Genomic DNA, 20,739 nt, shown 5'->3' on the forward strand with positions numbered 1-20,739 from the left:
CCTCCCTCGCAGGTAAAACCCATGGCAGGTCATGGGGAGAATGTACAAACTCCTTATAGACGCGCTGAATTATAACCTGGGTCGCTGGCACTAACATTGTGTAACGCTAACCGCTTCACAAACTGTGGTGCCCTGTTCGGTTCTAAATAAATAATTTTTCTAAATATTGTCCCTGATTAATGTAGCCTTGCCTAAATCTCTGTTAAAGTCACGTTTGAAATATCCTGCAGAATTGTTGATATCCTTTCTTCAAAGTAGCATGGATTGGAAAAGATTGGAGAAACCTGCTGGGAATAATTTCCAGGGGTAGGAGCTTGAGGAGTAAAGTAAAATGTTCAATGGACACACTCTGGAACTAATATTGCTAAAAGCCTTTGATGAGTAAAGGATTCCATCTTCTAACTGAAACACTATTTTGATATTAAAGAATAAGGCAGCTTTCAAAACTCTCTTGAAAAGGTTATCCTGAGCAAGAACACAAAGCCCTCCTGATGTTGCAATAGTCATTCTGTCATTTCAAAATGCAAAAGTGCCTGAGGAATTCAACAGGTCTCGCAGCGTCCATGGTGGGGGGTGGGTGGGAATAAAGATATATAACCAATGTTTTTGGCCTGAGCCCTTCATCAAGTTATGTGTAAAAAGCAGACGGGCACGTGCGGCGGAGATCCAGCTGGCACATCGTGCGGTAGTGAACAGCAGAATAACACACTGTAACACGTCCCTTAACACAGCGAACCGGTGCGGTTGAAAGCTGGAGCAGTATAAAACCAGCAGCCCTAAAATGGCACTGGCCAAGCTGCCCAGCTAACAGATCAATAACAGGGTGGGGAAGAAGGGTATTCACACTCAAGAATGTTCCCTCCCACTTTTGTTATTCATGCAGCTGATAGCAGCCAATCAAGTAAAGGCAGGAACTCCAGCTGTACAAAAGGGGCCTTTTAGCCTCAATAAATTTGATCTTAACCTCCCATGCTTTGTAGCAGTCGGCTACAATTGTATGAAAAGGCTGGGGAAGGAGGGAAGAAAGAGCCCGGGGTGGGGGGGGGGGGGGGGGGGTAGCACAGGATGACAGGCATGGATAGGAAGATGGGAGAGGAAAGGTGTGAATTGATTGAGAGAGCAGGTGGATCTGTGGAGGAAATGAGCCAGAGGGAAAGGGAGAGGTGGAGAGTGAGAGAGTAAAAGAGAGAGTCGGACAGAGCTAGAGGAAAGCAGACGAGAGAGACGGAGAGGAGGCAACAGAAACTGGAGAAGATGATGTTAATGCCATCTAGTTGGAGGGTGGCCAGACGGAACATGAATTGCTGTTCCTCTAATTTGCAGGTGGTCTCCGTCTGGCATTGTATGAGGGCCATGGACAGATATATCAGCATGGAAATGGGGCAGGGAATTGAAATAGATGGCCACTTTGAGGTCCCCACTATTGTGGCGGATAGAGCCAAGATTCTCAATGAGGCAACCTCCTAGTCTGTGCCCAGTCTCTCCGATGTAGAGGAGACCACAACGGGAGCACCAGATACCACAGATGACTGCCGTAGATACACAAGTGAAGTGCTGCTTCACTTGGAAGGACTGTTTGTGACCCCAAATGTGAGGGGGAGGAGGAGTGGCCATTACAGTGGACAGAGGGAATTGATGTGGGCTTCCATTTTGGAGGAAATGCAGGAGTGGCCACAAATGTTCTGGTTGACATGATGCTCATAGATTTTGCCTTGTCCATAATCCTTGAATTTTCTGCATTGGTAAATTCTTGTTTTACATTGAGTCAAATACAAGTAGTTTATTAAAGCACTCGAGAACATATCATTAAAAACAGCACCTGAGACTTAAAGGGTTGCATCTTTTTAGTCATAGAGCTACAGCATCTTGTCCATGCTGAGTATCAAGAAATTATTTATACCACTCTCACATACAAGGAATTGGCCCATCACATACTAAGATTTGGCAATTCAAAGCTCATCCAGATACTTCTAAAACGTGTATGTTCTTGTCTCCAACACCCACTCAGTCAATGCATTCCAGATTTCAACCACCTTCTAGGTGAAAAAATCTTCCTCCAATTCCCTCTAAACCTCATACCCGCTAATTCTTCAAATTGTACAGGGTTATAGGTTAATTGGATGTAATCGGGCAGCATTAGTTTCAAAGGCCAGAGTCAGCTTTTACTACGTTGTAAATAAATTTTAAAATTATACCTTGGGTCATCAGGCAGGAAATTTCCACAGCCAGCCATGGAGAACATGAAGTAATGGTTGTTTACAGGATACCCTGACCTGTTCGAGGAATGAAAGTAACAGACAATTCAATTTCATTACGATTTTACCCAGTATCTTTGGAAGCAGTTGATCGTGAAATAAATGTTTCTTTCTAAGTTCCCTATTATGGGAACTGTGCATATCACACAGTGCAAAATTCACCAATTTGTTTTTCTTTTATGATTGTCACAAAGCTTTATAAGCCGACAGAGTTCTGTTTTTTTTATTAGAATGTGAAATTTCTTTTTGAAATCCCGCAATTGAACTGTTAAATCCTTCATTCAAAATTTACGAAGCAAACATTTATTTTTGTTCAATTATATTAAATGTAATTCCTTGAGCCACTTTTATTCCTTGGTAATTGCATTCATTTGATGTCTCCTAATTTTTTACCCTTTCACCAATGGGGCCCGTTTATCTTTATTATTTGTCCATGTGCAACATACAATCAGAACTCTTCGCAACCTGCTCTGTCCCAAGAAGACCCATCCTAGCTTCTCCGGTCTATCCACATCACAGAAGTCCCTCATCTCCAAACTCTTCTCTTCTGTACCCTCACAAAAGCTTTGTCTATCTATTTGAAAAATTAGTGTCTCGACTGGACAAAATACCTCAGTGGTGATCTCCTTGCTGGTGTGCAACTGGTTTTAGAGCTTGGAATCCCACCCACTTATTATCTGTTTCTCTACTCTCCTCTGCACTTCTAATTGAACTGTGCACACAGACTCCCAAATATCGAAGTCCCTGCATCATGCTCATTTATGGGGCCTCTTCTCATTCTTTTTACCAAAATGCAATATTTCAATTTCTGAGCACGAAATATAATTTGCTACCTTTCCATTCATTCCACCAGCTCTTCTCTATTTCTTTCACCTATTATTTCCCACCTCACAGTTCCCTCCATCTCATAAACTTGAGTCAGCTGGAGATTTGGCATGGTGCCAAGTCCATCCAACTTCAAGACATCAGTCAAAAACATTTTTCTGTATCTCATTCTTTGGGGAGCTCCATTGTGTACTTTCAATCAATTCAAACAACCCTTCACTTTCATTCGGATTCCTATTACCAAGCTAATTTTCTTTTCATTCTGTCACAGACACTTTTATTCCATGGACACCAAATGACCAGAAGAGCAGATCAATTTAAATTTTAGTTGAGTTGCAGGATACAATGATTCAAATGTTCCTTCATCAATCTGAGACTTTTCCACAAAAATTGGCCCATGTACCACTGAACATTCATTTCAATATCAGTTGCCATGTCCATGCCAATCACATTGCCATTTCCAGTCCACTTCTTCTCAATAAACAATCACTGGGAGGAAAAAGATGATCAATGTTCAAGACCGTAACTCTTTGTCAAGGCTTGATGAAAGTTCTGGCTCAAACAGTGTATTTTATGTCGCAAAGAATAAAGATACATAACCAACGTTTCAGGCTTGAGCTCTTCATCAGGTATGATGTAGAGTTTCTGTTTCAGGTTCATGATCTTTTTCAGCTATTATTGGATCAGCTGAGCATATCCAATATTCCCTGACTTTTCCTCTAGACATTTGAACCTACTCCCAATCGAGACCACAAAGCAGATAAACCAAACAAAATAAATGAGGTTGAAAATTTAAATAATATTAGTCAGAGTTAAATTGTGTAGCTATATTAATCAATAAAAATGTACAAATCAAAATAGAGGAGGAAATAATAGATCCAGCAGGGAGGTATGTAATGATAAAGTGTCAGATATATTCAGAACTCTGGAATATATGCACCTAATGAAGAGGATCAAAAGTTTATGCAAGATATTTTTTTGAAGATTGTAGATACGCAGGGGAATATATTGGTAGGAGGGGACTTTAACCTTAATTTGAATTCAAAGATGGATAAAACAGGACAAAAGACTAGCAAAAAGAACAAAGTAGCCAAATTTATGGTTAAATCAATGCAGGAAATGCAACTTTTGGATATATGGAGGAGACAACACCCAAAGAAGAAGGAATATTCATATTATTCGAGATGACATAAGACATACTCAAGGACCGACCTGTTCCCGTTGTCAGCCCATATCCAAGGGAGAGTTAGGAAAGTAAAATATAAAGCTAGATTGTTATCTGATCACTCGCCCCTGTTATTTAGCAATAGAATTGGAGGACATCCCACCCAGAACATATAGATGGAGATTAAACTCCATGCTACTTAAAAGACAGGAATTTAGAGAATTTATTGAGCATCGAATTAAAATGTACTTTGAAATAAATATGGAATCAGTGAAAGACAATTTTATATTATGGGATGCAATGAAAGCCTTCATCAGAGGGCAGATAATAAGTTATGTAACTAAGATGAAGAAGGACTACAATCAGGAAATAGAACAGCTGGAAATGGAAATAGTATGTACAGAAAAAGAACTAGCAACAAGGGAAGATACAACAAAAAGAAGAGAATTAGCGGACAAAAAAATAAAATATGAAACACTACAAACGTATAAGATGTAGAAGAACATAATGAAAATAAAGCAGAAGTATTGTGAGCGAGGAGAAAAAACGCACAAAATACAAGCCTGGCAGCTTAAAACAGAACAAGCTAAAAGAACGGTATTGACATCAAGGAAAAAGGACAAACAAATTACATATAACCCAACAGAGATCAATGAACACTTCAAGGAATTCTACGAGCAACTATACTGAACTGAGAACGAAGGGAAAGAAGACAAAATAGATGAGTTTTTAGCTAAAATTGAACTACCGAGATTGCAAGAAGAGGAGCAAAACAAATTGATAAAACAATTTGAAATAGAGGAAATATTGGATATATTAAAAAAGCTACCAAACAATAAAATGCCTGGAGAGGATGGACTCCCAATAAAATTCTATAAAACATTTAAAGAGTTATTAATTCCTCCTCTCCTGGAAGTAATGAACCAGATAGAAGAAACACAAAACTTGCCAGATTCATGTAAAACTGCAATAAGTACAGTAATACCAAAGACAGGGAAAGATCCACTAACACCAGCATCGTATAGACCAATATCTCTACTTAACTCAGATTGTAAGATAATAGCAAAACTATTAACAAACAGATTGGCCGACTGTACCAAAAATAGTAAAACAAGATCAAACTGGATTTATTAAGAAAAGACAAACAACGGACAATGTCTGTAAGTTCATTAACTTAATCCATGAAGTACAAGGAAATAAGACACCAACAGTGGCTGTTGCTTTAGGTGCAGAGAAAGCCTTTGACAGGGTAGAATGGAATTATTTATTCAAAGTATTACAGAGGTTCAACCTACCAGAGAAATATATTAATTGGATTAAAGCATTATATAAGGGACCAATGGCGAAGGTGACAGTAAATGGATCTATATTGAACCAATTTAAATTAAGCAGGTCAACTAGGCAGGGATGTCCACTATCTCCCTCACTGTTCACTTTAGCAATAGAACAGAAAATAAAATAAAAGGGATAAAAATAAAAGGGAAGGAATATAAAATCAGTTTATTTGCAGATGACATCATAGTATACTTAACAGAACCAGAATTATCAATAAAAGAATTACATAAGAAATTGAAGGAATATGGAGAAATATTGGGGTACAAGATCAATGCAAATAAAAGTGAAGCGATGCCAATGAATAATGCGTATCACACAGAGTTTAGAAAAGAATCACAGTTTAAATGGCAAACACAAGCAATCCGATACCTAGGTATTAGATTAGATAATAGCTTAGGCCAGCTATACAAATTAAATTATCAGCCATGAATGAAGAAATTACAAGATGACTTAGAACATTGGAAAGAATTACTGCTAACGTTGATAGGGAGGGTAAATTGCATTAAAATGAATATCTTCCCAAGAATACAATACCTATTTTGATCATTACCAATTCCCTTAACAGAAATTCTTCAATGAACTAAAGAGAATAATAAGGAAATTCTTATGGAAAGGGGGCAAACCGAGGATAGCGCTAGATAAATTAACAGAATGGTACAAACAAGGTGGTTTGCAGCTACCAAACTTAAAAAATTAGTATAGAGCAGCACAATTAAGATATCTATCAGATTTTTATCAAACAAAGGAAAAATCAGATTGGATCAAGACAGAACTAGATAAAATAGGGGAGAAGGTACCAGTGGGATGAAAAACTGGTACAATATAAAAGTTCACCAGTACTGCACCATCTACTCAACATTTGGAAGAAGATTCACGTAGAAAGGAAAAAAAAACAAATTACCAACTACCAAAATTATTATTGACACAAAATCAACTAATCCCTTTCACAATAGATAACCTTTCCTTTAGAGAATGGGAGAGAAAAGGAATTAAAAGAATAGAAAATTGTTTTTTGGGAAATAATTTATTATCATTTGAACAAATGAAGTACAAATATGGAATAACTCATGGTACAATGTTTGCATATCATCAACTGAAAACTTGAAGGAAAAATTGGGAAGCAGGCTGAGGTTACCAGAAGGAAGCAGCTTTGAATATGTGATTACAGACACAATGATAATTAAAAGATTTATAATGAACATGTACATTAAGATAAGGAAAATGATGAAATAAGCTATAAACCCAAACAAAAATGGGAACAAGATCTAAACATAAAGATAAAAAATGAAATATGGGAAAAGTTATGCTCTGGAACTATGAGAAACATAATAAATACGAGGTTAAGCATGATACAATATAATTGGTTTAAATAAATGGGACCCAACAGTATCAGACAGATGTTTTCGCTGTAAGAAGGAAACAGGAACAACAGTACATGCAATATGGGCATGTGAGAAAGTGAAAAAGTTTTGAGAAGATCTAAATCAGATATTAAATAAAATCACAAAAAGTGACATATCAAAAAATCTAGAGATCTAAGTAATATAAGGCCTTAAACTGGATGAAATGCAAAAAAGATTTATTATGATAGCTTAGCAAAAAAATGTATAATGTCAACTTGGAAATCAGAAGAGACCCTGAAAGTACAGCAATGGTACATAGAAATGAATAAATGTATTCCATTGCAAAAAATAACATATAATTTAAAAAATAAAGTCACATTATTTGAACAAATTTGGGAACCGTACATGGAACACAACAGAGAGGGCCTAAGATGATAGAATGAGAAGAAGGCAAAATGAACTGACCCAGTGTGTAAAAGTAGATGTTTATCTTCATTGTGTGATGCCATTGTTTAATGGGTTTATTGTATTGTATATGTTGAACGTTTAATGGGTTTGGAGGGGCGTGGGAAGGAGGGAGGGAAGGGAGAGGGAAAATGACACTGTGTATATTCAAGAGAGAAATGTTTGTGTGTATTTTGATTAATATGGTTCATTAAAAAAAAAGAAAACAAAGCTCAAACGCATTCAGCATCAATAACAAAGTCTTAAAAGATGGATGTATTCTAGAAGTAAGCATATACAGTATAATCCCTGTTATCCAGAATTCAAGCAACAGGCAGGCTCATGGAAAATAAATGAAGTTTAAAATTGGCATGCCTCACTGTTAGTTCTCCATTCACATCTCATGTACTCTCAAGCAACCATAAAATTCACATATCCGGCATCGATCCATCCCCGTAGGTGCCAATCCCATGTTTTATTGCAAATAACCTTCCATAAAAAAAAGAATAGAAAGTCTTTATTGAACTTTTTAATCTCATTTGATTAAATTATTTGAAACTAAGTAAATTAAACAGACTTGTACATTATCTCCTCTGTACAACTGATATCCCATGTAATTTTGAGCAAAGAAATTGAGAGAAGATTTCACAGAGATACGTTGGCACCTTGTTCCAGTGTAACATTAAATAGGCATACACCTACCCCCATCAATACAAAATATCCAGAAGCACTTAATACTTCAGTATTTTGGGTCTTAATGTAAATGACTGACAAATCATCAAAAAAACTATGAAAGGACTGCTGACAAATAGCTATGTAGTTTCAAAATAAATGGGCCCAATTTTCTCTTCCAGACACCGTTGCCGCACATTTATGAGAAAATTACAAGGCTTCAAGTGTCTCGTTTCTATTTTATATTCACACTTACTTTTTTCCATGAATGCTGGGACTGCATTGAGAGAGCTTCAGTGGTGGTGAGAACAGGCTTTGCCCTTAGAGAATAGCAAGAGAGTTGATTGATGAGGTGGTTTGTTTCTGCAAGACTCCCATTGCAGTTTCACTTGATGGAAGCATGCCTGAGGAATCTACGCATTAAGATCATGTTCATGTCAATGAAACTAAGTTAATAATGACAATGAGTTTATTGTCATATATGCAGGCACCATTTACTTATGCACCAAAATTATTACCGCAGCCAAGCAGGTGTATAAGATACACCAATTACTTTAGTAGCCACCGAATTACCCCAGCATGCAAAGACATAATAAATTTTAAAGATATTATTGGCAAAGCTAAAAATCCATCTGATGCTTTCATCAGAATGAAATATACATACTATTTCAATTGAAACAAATTTTTACTGACTCAGACCTATTTCTGTCAATTATATTTGACTGCTAGTATCAGCTATTTGTTAAAGCTGTTCTCTCACCAAGTTTTTCCAGTGCTTTCGAAACCAGAGCAAAAAAGAAACAGCCTGTGGGAGTAACTCAGAAAATCAGTTGGAGTAAAATAATTCTCACCCTTTAGGACCAGTCTGATCCAAAACATTAAAGCTTTTTGTTTTTTTTCCACTGATGCTACTCAGTCCACTGAGCTCCCCCAGCAGATTGGGGTTTTTTTTGCTCCAGATTCCAACATCTGCAGAATCTGATGTCTCCTCTTTCGAAACTGCCGTACTCCAATAAACGGGCTCTTAGAGGAAGTAGCTATTGAACATCTCTGAGAAAACACCGGATCAGCAAATGGACAGGTTTTACTGGGTCTAAAAAAAATCTATTGTGGAAATAGCTGTAACTGCAGTAATTCCCTCCTTGCAATTTTGATGGTGATGAATATGAGATTTCTTGTATCCTTATAAGCCTCAACTTTTAATGGTTCCCGTCTCCAATGTCAGGGTACTAAACTACATTTAAAGTTTAGCTTTTATACTTTTAGAAATACCCCCTACCCATCCCCTTCCCTCATGTTGTCAGAGCTATCTTTGGAGGCAGAGCCCAGGATGCTGGCTTGATGTTTTGCACATTTAGTGAATGTAACTTTGACTTGGGGATATGTTCGTCGGCAAATTTCTTTTTGCAGCCCATAATTACACTGTAACATATGGAGGAAATGATACCGGTTTCACTTGATTTTTAATCATTTCAGTTCTGGCTTCAGTCATTGCATTGGATCCCAAACAACTATTTCAGAGATGATGTTTGACTGAACTAATTAAGCTAATTAGGGGTAAGCCACAAACTGATGATCCTGGCACCAACTCAGATCGAAATTGGCATGGAATTATCTACTCATATTGGTTTGCTTTGATTCCAATTTGGCCCCTGAAATTCTTTTTAATTATATTAAAGTACCAAGATTGATTTTGGTAATGAGGTGACCTCCACTGCATAATAACACTGCTAATCTTAAATATCAAAATGTCTTTACATATTGAATTCTTCCCAATGAAGAAAATATCTACCCAACCCCATTTTTATTAATAGTTTACTGGATACCCAGACAGACAGATGAATCATTTAACTAAACCCTTAACTGGAGAGGAATTAACTAAATGTATAAAAGAATTAAGAACCTTTGAAAGAAAATTGATTTTTCATTGAACAAGAGATGTAAAGGGAAGTTATTCTCTCCAATCATGTCCATCTAGATGGGCAGTTCTCATTAGGTTCCATTCTTATCTATCCTATCACTGTCAAGGTGATGGCATCTCCTCCAGAGCCTGCACCCAAGCCCCTGGTGCCACTGAAAGAACCCTGGGCACTTCCTACTTCTGATCCAGGTGCTTCAGTGTTATCACCTGAAATGCACTCTGATGGCCCGCCAAAATTGACTGTCCACCACTTTTCAATTATCAATCCATTTAACATCTACTACCACTTGAATGGAATTTTCCACAAACCGATTGCTGGGGACACGCAAACTATCTTAATACATGCTCGCCCCAACTTTTCTCAGAAGCCACCAACTCTATTCCTCTCCCTGCCAAATCCCTGATAGACAGTATTTGATGCCACATTGAATTTCTGGTCGTATATCCATGCCGACACTCACACCCTTACCCTTGTCTCCGTAATATTTGAATTTGAAGGAGTTCACCATGCAATTACTATTCCTTACTGTAACTAAATTCATAGCTATTTTGGTTGTCCTCTCTCCTACGATTCTCTGCAAACCTGTTCTGATCCAAAACTTTGCAGCTGGTGCCTGAACTTGCATGTATCTTGAATAAGCATTTTAAATTTCAAATGTTCATTCTTGTTAACACCCTCAGTGATCTCTTTTCCCCATTTCTTCCAGGCCTTGAACCCTTCAAGATCACTGCACTGTTCTGTTGAACATCAAGTTCAAGTTTATTATCATCTGACTGCACAGTTACAACCCACAAAACAGCACAAGGTCCAAATTAATTTTTTTTTCAAACCCTCTCTTAGTCGACCACTCCTTCCTCCTTCAGTCGTTAAAATCAACCTCTTTGACCACACTATTGGTTATCTGTCTTAAATTACTCTGTGTGTGTACCTGTTCACATTTATATTTAATGATGCTCCTCTGGACCACCTCCAGAAACTGTTTCTGAGTTAGGCACAAAATAGATGGAAAAGGAAATGGAAGTTTTGTGAGTCCATGCTCATTGAGGAAGTCCATCTCTACCATTGGTCTTTCAAGGACTTACGTGGCCGAAATTTCACTCTGGCTGATATTAAAAATGGCGGCGACAGGATCATTTGTTTCATAATCAAATAAAAACTGGGATGTGAAGAAAGTAAACGGGTGTTGATCATTAGGTCATGCCACACTGTGACTACATAGTATGAACATTTTATTCAGATAAACCTTGAGTACTTTCTAATTACTTTCTGAAAGCTTGGCTGTTATGACAACCATGAATTCTTCTCTCATTGTGTGATATTATATGTAGTGGTAGTTGATCATTTCTGACATTGCACATGAGGTTTCAACAGGAGGACATTTGAGGTTAGAGGGCAGGAAACTCACAAGTGAGACGTTACTATCACCCTATTAACCTGAACTAATAGTGGAGAGATAACAACAGTGGTGGCCATGGTGCTAAATGGAGAATGAATGTACATTGATGGAAATGAATGGATATGACACTAAGACCTTCAATGGGTTTCTTTCTTGTAAATAATTTATTATGAATTAATTTTATTTTTGGAATACAAAAAACCCAGTGTGTTTTAAATCCACCATGTAGTAGTTTTGGAGAATCAAGTAAGACAATGCTTTCAGATCCCTCCTCTTGCATCTGTTAAGTGCTTTCAGTGAAGCACAAAAGAAAAGAAATGATCCAATATAATGATAGGGATCTAGACGTACACGCTGTCGAACTAATTTGAGAAGAAACTCCCTATAACTAATTAGAACAGAGAACAGGTCCTTCAGCGAGCAAAGCAAGAACAAAGCACCTCTGTTGGCTAAATATTTGCTCCCATCTTCAACAAAGGTTTATGTGTTACTTCAAAGAACATCAGCTTTTAAATTTTAAACATTTGTTTACATTTTTATTTATTCTTATTTATTTTAATTTTTTTTAAATTTCCTTGATTATTTTTGCTGGTTGCTGGTTGCTTGAGTTCCGGATGACTGGGTTTTACTGTTTTGGAAGGAAGAAACAGTCTGGGTGAAATTTGAAAAACAATTACTAATTTGGGAACAATAATTGCATTTTATTAAGCCTTCACTGCAAAGATTCTCTTGCTTGTCAGGAATGTTTGATGACAGAGCAGAGGGCTTTCTTGCTTAACTGTGCAGATATGGTTTTAGACCCGAACTAATTATCTTAAACCAAGTGAAAATCTAGATTTCCACAGTCAATGGGTGACAGCAGTTGTCCAGCAAGTAGAGTGCTGCCACACAGATCCAACAGCTGAGGTTCAATCCTGACCTCTAATGCTGTCTATGTTTTTCCTTTGACCACGTGGTCTTCCCTTGGATGTTCTAGTTTCCTCCGTGTGTTGGAAGATTAATTGGATCATTTTTCATTCATCCCTTTTCGTAGGTGGGTGGTAGAATCTTGATGGGAATGCAGAGGGAATAAATTAAAAGAAAAATGAGATGCCTCTGTGAGCCAGCATAGGCTCGATGGACCAAAATGACATTCTTCTGTGCTTCTAAGGGCAAGGTTTAGACTTACCAGAATCCTTTCAACATCAAAAATAATTCATTTGCGTATCTGCAGGGGATATTACTGTATCCTGATCTCTCGATGTAACATCAGAGAGACTGAATGCAGATAGTCTGTCTGCTGCCCAGTGGTAACCCGTTTCAGATTCCCCACCCCATTCCCATGCCAACATCGCTGTCTAAGGTCTCATATAAAGCCAGACTATCACTCGCAGATGGGAGAAACGGCACCTTGCATTCTGACTGGGCATCCCACAACCAGATGGCATTAACATCGACACCTCTGGTTTCCCTTAGCCTTCCCCCCCCCTCCACTTCCCACACTCTCCCTTTCCCTACCCCTCTGTCTCATTTCCTCCAGCTCTCTATCCCTCCCTGATCAATTCTCAGCTTTTCTCTCCTACCTTCCCATCCATATCCACCTCTTGTCTGTTGGCCCATGCTCCTCCCCCTGCCCCTTCTTCCCTCCTCCCCTCCTTTTTATTTAGGTGCCTGCCTGCTTTCTGCTCATACTTTGACAAAGGGTTCAGGCCCAAAATGCTGGTTGATATCTTTCCCTTGAATGAACACTGTGGGATCTGCTGAATTTCTCCAGCACTTATATCTATTACCTGCAGTTGGTAATACTTTTTTTTAAAGTCTGTTTAGTAAGTCATCAACAGGTGAAAGGAGTGAACATTTGGAGTGAACTACAGTGAAGCATAAGCATCTGAACATTTCTCAATAAACCAGATAAAGAGGTTTTCAAAGTCGGGGGGGGGGAATTAAAAAATATATTTCTGGTAGCATTGTTTCTTGAATATCCCACTAGAAAATTGATGGGAGGAAACAATATTTTTGTGAGCTTTGTTTGAATTGGAGGGTGATAAAAGGAAATTGAAGCTTTCAGGCAACATTCTTGAAATACTGAAGGAAATGAATGGCAAAGATTAATCACCACACAGATTATTGTTATTAAATAAGGCTATGGTTAGACCGGGAGTTCTTTAAATAGTTGTCTGAGCTTTTTGATGCACTTCAACAATGTAGTTAATGCTGGTGAAGTGATTTTCAATTATTTATATTTCAAAGCTCTGCAATAAATATCTTTTTAGAAATCAGACATTATCTACTCTTTCTATGGTTTATAAAACATACATCTGTGCAGGCCTGATGAAAGGAGAGTGTAGCATTGTTTTCACATGGTTTCCCATGCCTTGTTACTTTATTCCGTTTGACAAATGAGATCATGTTGTTCACCTGCCCACAGTTCATGGTAGGATTTTTCAAATGCTTTAAATATACTGTACTTCACTTGGAGATTGCAGACTCCAGGGAAGTGAAGGACTTGCACAGGGCACCGGAAAATGGGGAGACCATTCATCACCTGAGAAGGAGAAGCAAAGGCGTCCACGGCAGCAGACCAGTGAGGGGTTCTGAGGCCTTTGGCAGATTGTTGGTGACGCGAGGCAAGGAACCCACCTAGGCTGTGGGCTGCTTGAGACTGCAGTCAAGGGACTTGCACCAGGCTGTGGACGACTGGAGAATAACTCGAAACTGGCCGAAGAGAAACCAGGTATCGGAACTGGCACGCGAGAGGGTGCTGAAGGGTTCCTAATTATATCAGAGGTTTGGATCTAGAGATCTGGTCTCTGTGTGGCCGCAGAGGCTGTGGGAGCGCTGGAGGAAAATCCACAGATGCTCAGTGACTGGGGGAAACTCTCTTTTGTTCCACTTTCTCTGACTGTAAGAGGCACTTCAGGAAATTTCTGCCGATGGCGAATCTGTCTGCCCCACAGCAGACAAAAGGCAATTTTGTGTAATATGACGCTGTTTTTATTACATGACAATAAATTGAGCCTTGAATCTTGAAGTAACATGGAAGAATATGAATAAGTTCTTTGGTTTCCAAACAAAAGTTGCAATACTTGAAATAATTAATCTAAAGAAAAATGAATGACATTGCCAGGAACACACAGGATGTTTTTATTTATCAACTCGTTGGGCTGTGCTTCACAGCAAGCATCTATTGAAGCAGAGACTATATTTTTTAATAGTATTTGGCCATGCCATTGCAGAATATGAAGGGATGATTGGAGAAGGTAAGTAAATAACACGTTGACGATGCCATTTGAAGATTCTGCTTGCATGTTACAGACCAGTTCTTTGTACGCTGTAGTTTATTTTTACATGTAGATTTAAAGAAAAATAATCACAAAAGAATAGATAAATAGGCACATGACAGAATAATAAGCCCTGCTTTAACATGTATAAAAAGAGCACGTTGATATTTGCATCTGCTTGTTAGAAGTTCTCTTAAATCTCAGAGTAGTTTTGAATACCAATCCATTCTTACCATTGACAGTGATCAAAGGCTTCTCTGGTGTGTTGTGACAATGGAGGTACTGTCTATAACTTTACGTAGGGTTTTAATGAGGCTACAGTCTAGGCTGGAGATTATTTGTGGTGACTGTCTATCTCTTTTTCAGACAGTTCAGCAAATTCTCCTGTCTGAGATTCTGTACTACTTGACAATGCTAAAAATTCAAAGAGCTTTGTGGTTTATTGAGATCTGCTGACAGCTGATGAACTCCTCAGTTTTACTGCAAACTAGGCTCCTATTAATTCACTTGTACAGGTAATACTATTGGATCAATCAAAACACTGAAAGAGAACAAGGGGAATAGCTAGAAGCAAGTTTTATTTTTAATTGTGCACATTTATGGAGTCCAGTTTGGTTGTATTTATTCTTTCTAAGAAGCAGACGCTTTGACCCTTTGACCCTGGTAGCTGAAGAATGTGATGAAGTTATCTATTGAATATGTACCTGTATATACAGGTACACAATCCTTTATCCGGAACCCTTGGGGGACAGTGTGCTTCGAATTTCGGATTTTTCCGGATTTCGGAAAGCCAGATTTAAGCCCCCCCGAATTGGGCTGCCGTATCCACCCCCACCCCCTTCCAGTCGCACTGCCGTCTCTCCCCCCACCCCTCGCTCGCCTGACTCGCACTGCCAGCCTCTTCACCCCCTCACCCACCCAACTCGCGCTGCCGGTCTCCCCCCCCTTGCCCGTCCAACTCGTACTGCCGTCTCTCTCCCCACTTGCCAGATTTTGGAGCTTTCTGGATTTTCGATGTTCTGATAAAGGATTGTGTACCTGTAATACTTACTGGGCTGTCTGAGGACTGAATGCCTTGTCTCTCTGCTCTGGCAGTTTTTGGTGCAAACCTTTATCCTGTAGCGGGTAGCTACGGTTGTAGCTCGAGGTATAATGTGGTTATAGTTTGAGGTTTAAGATAGAAGACTCTCACACGAAGGCAGTGTAGTCGACAATATATAGGCAGCTGGCTGCATCACCACCGAGCCGTGGCTTGAGTGGGGCTGGCTGCCGATTGGCTGTCCTGGATCCTCAGGCCCGGATTGGACAGTGATTGGTCGATTTGACCGCTATTACTGAGACCTACGGGAGTGGGTGTCTCATCCCACGTGCTGTTTGCTCGATCACCGTGTTCAACGGCTGTTTCCTGTGTCGGCCCACGGAGCAGGCCGCGGGCCGCTACAATCCAAACAAATGCTGGGAAAAGCCAAAGGGCTTGTTTCTGTGACATTTGACTCATTGATTCTAAAACAGATCACGCTGGAAATGCCACCAACTGACACAATGTATGTGGGATGTGAAACAGATATTTTTTAGAGTCAAGCTCTTCATCAAATGTTTATGTCAGTGATTCAAATGTGAATACTTCAGGTTGAATTTTTTTTGCCTTTTTTCTTCTTGGATAAAGACTATCCTGGAGAGATGGGTGCAACAGTGACAAGTGGCCACAGTTCGATTCATAAAAATATTTTCAATGGGTAATAAAGGGCCTCCTGATCAAAATGGATTTCAGCTGGTTGATGCAGCCCAGGAAACTGGATTCCTTTCCGCTGGCGTGAGTCTCCTGCAGGCATGAATCTGGGGAACAACTGGTACTCTGCTTGGATGTAGCAGAAAATGCTTCAACATATCATCCTCTGTCACTTTGAGTTTCTTATTGATGCAAAGTGTTGGTTCAGTGACATGTATTGGAAGTCCTGATGTTTTCACCATTTGTGGTGGGAAGGTACCTGCTCATCCATGTAAATTAATCGTCCCAAGGACAGTGAGGCACTTATCTGCAGGTGATCAACTGGGGAGGTTTTTTTCTAAATTTGAGAAAGGAGAAAAGAAATAAATGAACAAATTGAAACTGAAACCTCCAGGAGAATGAAAATGCAACCTTTGAAAGGAAGAAGAGGAGGAAGATGATCACCATGAACATGTGTTGAAATTCATTGTTTTGCAGCTCATTAGAAGTGCAAATATTGCTATAAATGTTAATTAGTGCCAAAAGTAAGAGAAAATTAGGTTGTGTCTGTGGGTCATTGTCAATTTAGAAATCTGATGGCAGAGGGGAAGAAGCTGTTTTTGGACTGTTGGGGGGTTGTCTTCAGGCTCCTGTTCCTCCTTCCAGTGAGGAGAGAGGATGGCCTGGGTACTGAGGGTTCTTGAAGAAAGATGTTGCTTTCTTAAGACACCACCTCTTATAGCTGTCCTCTCTGGAGTGAAGACTGGTGTCCAAGTTGGTGCTGGCTGAGTTCACAACTCTCTGTAGTCTTTTCTTGTCCTGTGCAGTGGCAGCTCAACACCAGACATATGATGCAACCAGTCAGAACACTCTCCATGGTACACCTGTAGAAATCTGCCAGAGTCTTTGGTGTCGTACCAGATCTCCTCAACCTCCTCAAGAAGAATAATCCCAGGCCAGATCTTCAGAGATGTTAACACTCTGGAATTTCTTAACCCTTTCCACTACAGTACTGAAGTGCTGTTCTTTTTGAATTCTTTTGGATTAGTGTAGGAGGCAAAAGACTGAGGTGAGAGACGGAGCAGATAGAAAGGAAAAGTAACTGGCAACTAGAACTGAATGAAGGAATCCTGCATTTAAAGTTGCAAAGAAAACTATCTCTTCGGTCTGCTGAAAATGAAGGGGGAGCATGGAACCTCGTTGAGGGTGGAGGAAATCATAGAGGATATTGGATTGTGAATTTGAGCAGGATGAAAGATTGGGACGACATAACCCCATCCTTCCTCTGGAAGTGGATGAATTAAGAGGCCCACTGACAATAGTTGCGGGGAAGGCAAGATGGACAAAAGGGGTATTTGACACCCCCTCTTCTTCCTGCACTTCTCTCCCCTGTGGCTTCCTGCTGTTTGGTATTAATGGCCAAAGATAAACATTTCCTCAAGGGACCATTTAGCACTGGAAACGATGGTGAGGGGTTTCTGGTACATACTGTAGAGCTCTCTTTTCCCTTCCTTTTTTTGTTTCTGTGTGTCTCTGTGTCTCTCTCGCTCTCTCCCTCTTTCCCTCCTTGAAGCCCCAAAATGAAGTTGTATGGAGAGATGTAACTGGCTTCCCAATTGTTCTTCCTGGATTTTCACCCTTTCCTCAGGTTTTGTTTTCCTGCAGCTCCCGACTCAGCACTTGCACTGCACTCAGCAACTGTAGAAACACAACAAAAGAAGGAGAACTCCAATCTCTAGACACTATTCGTTAAATTAGTCCAGCTTCTGGGCCTCAATTACTCAAGTAGTAAATGGCTTTTTTTTGAACATCTTCAATAACTAAAACTGTAACTATGCTGGTTATTTATAATCCTGTGGGAGTGCTTGGCCTAACCAAGACACAACATTTTGGAGGGTCTTGGTGGGGGGTTAGGCAGTGTGATGTCTCCTTTATTGTAATAAAGAAATTGGGTTTGTTTAAAATTATATTTATTAGCTAGAACACACAGAGACAAGACCTCGTGGAGGCATCCATCTTGAATCCAACTGAGAGCTGCAACAAACTAGTCTCCAACCCAACTCTAGTGGTTGGGAGGAGCTCTAGCATGCCATCATCTCAGTCTCTGACTCCCTCTAGTGATTGGGAGGATCTCTAGCACTCTTTCACTACAGGCAGCATCGTCAAAAGGCAACAGACAGTCAATGTTTCATGGCTCAACCCCTTCATCAGGACTAGAAAGAGAGAGGGCAAAAGCCAAAATGAAATGGTATGGGGAGGAGCACAAACTGCAGGTGAGTACAGGTAGGAGGGTGAAGAAGATGGGTGGGGGAAAGAAATGGGAATAATATCTGTCTAAGGTTTGAGCCTCAGACCTTGTGAGAATTGAAGAGAAGAACAACCCAATCTGCTGGTTTAGAGTTGGATCAAAAAATATACTGTGCACCCAATGAATTCCAATTTAATAGAATTACAGCAAAATCCAAATTATTGCCTGGAACTGAAAAATAACAAAGTCACATTACAGTTTCATTCCTTCCTATTTAAAATTGGGGAAAATATTTTAATTTTTTTCTATTTTTTTGATATCTTTGGTCTTTTTTTTATTAAGTATTCAAACTAATAAAGAATCCTTCAAACTGTTTAACGAGGCACAATTGCCTTCACTGGTTCTTGATTTCCTGCAGGGAGCAACACTTTCAAATAGCTTTCTAATTACCATAGCTTTCATTTCTAAACTCAAGGGGAAACATGAGTGCAATGAATGTTTGACACTTCACTCACCACTGACTGTCAAATCTAGACCTTTGTCTTCTGTTTATTGGAATCTGAAAAGCAGACTGTGTTAAGTAAAGAACTGGTGCAGTGCTATCCGAGTTCAGGAATAATCCATGCTTTAAACAAGAATACTGGGACCTGGGCAGAAGTTGGTGTAGGCTGATCCATTCAGAGATTTGAAGGATATACAGCCAGCTCAGCCCCTTCATAAAAATATTGGTGAGAAAGGAACTTAAACATTTGAGCAAACGTAGCCAAAATGCAGATTCCGTGCACTAGGTTCTGCCCGCTCCTCTTCGCTCAACTCAACTAGCCAGATTCCCCAGTACACTTGCTGCTAATTGCAGAACTGGTGCACTCTGCCACTGGTATCTGAGGCATCCGGCATCAGAGGTTCGTTGGACAAGAGCTGCCAGGAGTTCTGGGCATGTGAAGATGTGAGAATTAGATTTTTTTAATTTTAAATTTAGACATGCAGCCCTTCCGGCCTATGAGCCTGTACTGTCCAAATACCCCATTTACCCTACAACCCCTTGAACAGTGGGAGAAAACCCACACAGGCATTCAGAGAATATATAAACAGAGAGCAATAGGCAGTGGCCACCCATTTCAATTCGCCATTCCATTACCTTGCCGACATGACTGTCCATGGTCTCATGCACTGCCAGAGACCACCCGTAAATTAAAGGAACAACACCTCATCTTCCAACTGGGCAGCCTCTAACCGGTTGGCATTAATATCAACTTCTCTGGCCTTCGTTAACCCCCGTGCAACCCCCTTGTTTCCTTCGTTAATTCTTCATTGCCTGTCTCCTTTCGCACTGACATGAAAAATTCCACCTGGACCCTTATCACAATGAACACCTTTTGTTGGTCTGGATTCCTCCCCCATTGTTTGAACTCTGAGACTTTCTGATATATCCTACTTCTTCATTTTCTGATTTTTCTTCACTGGAAGAAGGGCTCAGGTCTGAAAGATCAGCAATATATCTTTCATCTCCTATAGATGCTGAATAGACCAGCTGAGATCCTCCAGCACTTTGGAGGTAAATCATGAAAATCTGTTGTTACTGTGGGGTTTTTTTTATTTTTTTTTTAAATTTTTCACACTATGAACCATATGAACCAAAATATGTTCAAATGTTTCTCATTAAATTTACACATTGGTCTTTTCTCCTTTTTTTCCCCCTTTCCCTCCCTCCCCTCTACCCATCCCCCTCCAAAACCCAAAACATATACAATACAATAAAACCATAAAGCAATATCTTCACACAAAGGAAAATAAACAAGAAAAATGTGTCATCTATTTATTACACACTGAATCTAGTCGTTTTGTCTTCTTATCATCTCCCCGTCTTTGGTATTACTGTAATTATTGCTGTCTTACATGAATCTGGCAAGTTTTGTGTTTCTTCTTTCTGGTTCATTACTTCCAGGAGAGGAGGAATTAATAACTCTTTAATTGTTTTATAAAATTATATTGGAAATCCATCCTCTCCTGGCGTTTAATATATCCTGTACTTCCTCTATTCGTTTCTTTTGTTCCTCTTCTTGCAATTTCAGCAGTTCAATTTTAGCTAAAAATTCCTCTATTTTATCATCTTTCCCCTCGTTCTCAATTTGATACAATTGTTCATAAAATTCCTTAAAATTTTCA

At 39.4% G+C, this 20,739-nt stretch overlaps 1 long non-coding RNA gene across 14 annotated transcripts in view; it reads left to right on the forward strand.

Moving 5' to 3' along the window:
• LOC138759553 (uncharacterized) overlaps positions 1 to 20,739 on the forward strand; it is a 596,266-nt gene that overhangs the window by 511,324 nt on the left and 64,203 nt on the right. For 12 of the 14 annotated variants that reach the window (XR_011354928.1, XR_011354923.1, XR_011354927.1 and 9 more), the window contains one exon: positions 10,668 to 11,117. The exons of 1 other annotated variant lie outside the window; for it this stretch is intronic. This is a non-coding gene — a long non-coding RNA (uncharacterized lncRNA). Of the gene's footprint in view, positions 1 to 10,667; positions 11,118 to 20,739 lie in introns of those variants that run through there. One more of the 14 variants, XR_011354926.1, reaches the window with a different exon arrangement.

This window comes from Narcine bancroftii, chromosome 3, assembly GCF_036971445.1.
Source record: "Narcine bancroftii isolate sNarBan1 chromosome 3, sNarBan1.hap1, whole genome shotgun sequence".
Lineage (NCBI taxonomy): Eukaryota > Metazoa > Chordata > Chondrichthyes > Torpediniformes > Narcinidae > Narcine > Narcine bancroftii.